This window comes from Limulus polyphemus, unplaced genomic scaffold (assembly GCF_000517525.1).
Source record: "Limulus polyphemus unplaced genomic scaffold, Limulus_polyphemus-2.1.2 Scaffold2978, whole genome shotgun sequence".
Classification (NCBI taxonomy): domain Eukaryota; kingdom Metazoa; phylum Arthropoda; class Merostomata; order Xiphosura; family Limulidae; genus Limulus; species Limulus polyphemus.
The window spans coordinates 103,611-106,470 of NW_013668588.1; the positions used below are offsets into that span (position 1 = coordinate 103,611).

At 34.2% G+C, this 2,860-nt stretch overlaps 1 protein-coding gene across 4 annotated transcripts in view; it reads left to right on the forward strand.

Annotated features, from left to right (window-relative positions):
- LOC106468356 (coiled-coil domain-containing protein 148-like) overlaps positions 1-2,860 on the forward strand; it is a 123,043-nt gene that overhangs the window by 80,019 nt on the left and 40,164 nt on the right. The window lies entirely within an intron of this gene.

The window sequence follows — 2,860 nt, forward strand, 5'->3', positions numbered from 1 at the left end:
AAGTATGGACATTATGCTGATTGGCATGACTGTAAACATGGAATATAGCATCATCTGAAAATAAACTTTTGCAAGGTATTCATTATTCTGATCTATCTGCAAAACCTCATCCATCATCTAGTTCAAGGGCCTGCAGTACTTGCACTTTGAAGGCATGCAAATGAAGTCCTTTGTGTAAAATTTTGTTCACTGTGCTTTTTGGCAAGTTAAGTTCAAGGGAAGCATGACAAATAGATTTCTTTGGACTTCTAAGAAATGCCTCTTGCCCACAATCAACTGTTGCATCAGATACACTTTAACACCCATCTCCCTTCTGTTGTAATGCACTGACAGTTGCTAGGGATTTTTAAAATCAAGCTTTTATGCTATTCTTGGTTGGTGGGTCTTTTTCATAAATGTGTTGGTAATTTTGTTGCATGGACATGATTGACTTGGATTCAATAAACTCAGCCATACACTGCAGCTTGTCCTGGGGTGTTGCCATTTCTTTTTTTCACTTTCTCTTTTCTAGCAATGCTTCTAAAATGGATCTGCAACAGAAAGGAGAAAAACTTTATGAGTTGTTCATAAAGTTAAATAAAACCAGAGTGTTCTATCTATAATATTTTTGAAATTATTAAGTTTCAAAATGTGTCAGATAATTTATGGACACCCTGTATGTATATCAAGCTAATTAAGTGGCATGTGCATAGGACAGTCTTTTGTAGTATAAATGCAAATACATTTAGTGGTTTTAAATTAAAGGTTACTAATCACTATTATACCTACACAATGCATTGTTTTACACAGCATATCTTAGAAATGCAAACCTCACAACTTCTATGGCTATGTCATTTGTGTAGTAGAAGAAAAAAGTAAGGGAAAAAATGATGGCACTTTTATGTCACAATGACACTTGCTCATATTATTGTTGTAATTTGATAGTGTTTGAGATTTACTTCACTAAAATTAATTTGAGTTTGTACTGATTAGCATCATTAAGTGCACAAATGCCAAGTGAGCCTCAATAATTAAATATGCAGAAATAATGTTAATCTGTGTATATAATATTATTGTATGAAAAAAAAATGCAACATATGACTTGTTTCATATCTTAAAAATTTCAGTATTGTAATTTTTTTTTTTGTTTCCTTTGCAAGTTGCCTAGTAAATGGGTGGGAATGACTTTTCGTTGTTGAAACTTTGTGGAATGGACAGCAACTGCCTGTTGTAAAAAACATGAATGTAGAGGATGATGTTTCAAAAATCTTCCGTCTTTTGTTTTGAGGTCCCGAATGACAAATGCACTAAAATTTATAATAATGTGAACCACTAAAGCAAACAAATATGTAACATTATGGTGCTGACTCGCATCACTAAGCATGCGAAATTAAATTGGGCAAAATTAAAACCCAGCAATGAAAATGTAAAACATTGCAATTAATCTCTTGATGTGTTTTATTTTATACTAACCACAATCTGTTTGTATATGTTGTATGCATTTATACATTTGCATACCTGTGTATAATAATTATTCGTAAAATCACATGATTCAAAATGTGCTTGTCAATTAATGCACCTGTTTCTGTGGGAATATAATTTTGAATGGGAAATTACTATTGAAGCATAGTTATAGCTGTAGAATACTGAGAAAAATTTATTGTTGTTGTAACTGTCTCATCCAGAGTCAGCTTGAGAAAACCATTTTCAGTGGTTACAGAGTACAATGTAGATAATTGGCAAAGTTAAAATATAGTATTTTCACTTTTGAGAAGCTCTTCAGTGGCTCAATGGTAATTCTGAAGATTTATAATGCTAAAAATAGGGTTTTGATACTTATGGTGGACATAGCACAGATAGTCCATTGTGTAGAATTGTGCTTAACAACAAACAATATTTTGAGAAAGTTTAGAAACATAGGAACCTGGAAGACTTGTCACTGCCATGCCTTCAAGGGTCAAGGGAGGAGTCAGCAACTTGTGAAGTTGCTGAAAATCCAGGCAACAGACTAGATGATACCATATTTCATATACAGTCACACTACCTACAGTGTAGACTGTTAACCTAAAGTGTGCAATTGTTTTTTTTTGTAGTTCTCAGCTGTACAATTCAGAGTGCTCTCACAATACTTAAGAACTAGGCGCTTAACCTCTAGGAAGAACAACACTCAAGTAATACAAGTTTGCAAACATGTAAGTGGAAAGCTTTTGTATAGAGCAGCATAGAAGCCCTCCTAAGTTGCTGCAATAGAAAGAACTTTATTTTATATAGTATGTGTTAAACTTATACATTTATCTGTTCACTAACAGTTTTGAAAAAATGTTAATGTGCTGTTCGAATGTACGTTTCAACAATCACCACTTTATGCCAAAGCCTGAACTCTTGACTTATCACAAGATAGGTGGACCAGTGCTTACCTCATTATTTTCTTCCATTTGACTTAGAAGCAAGCAAATGTTTTATCTTTGTGCTTGTTCCATACTTAGATTTTTGAAATTGAATAATGGAAGACTTTGATATTAATAACTTGAATGTAGGTTGTATTATGTTCTCCTTATTAAGCTTGATGAAGCTCATGCACATCCACCTCGCATACCAATGAATGTGAGCTATCTCTTTCCAGTCCCCATTTTCAGGATAATATCTATCCGAAGATGGCATGTTGAAGGAGATTTTTTGGCAGCTCGATTATTAACCTTCCTGAGCTGCTCAAAGTCATGCCAAAGATTGTTACACCTTCAGTGATTTCTCCATCACAATTAGCCTCATGATGCATTCCAATCTGGTAGATCCAAGTAACCAAGTTGCTAGCCAAGAAAGGAAGTCTGCTTGGTATGTTTCCTGTTCATCATAGATAGGGCAATGCCTGTGGAGGAGGCTC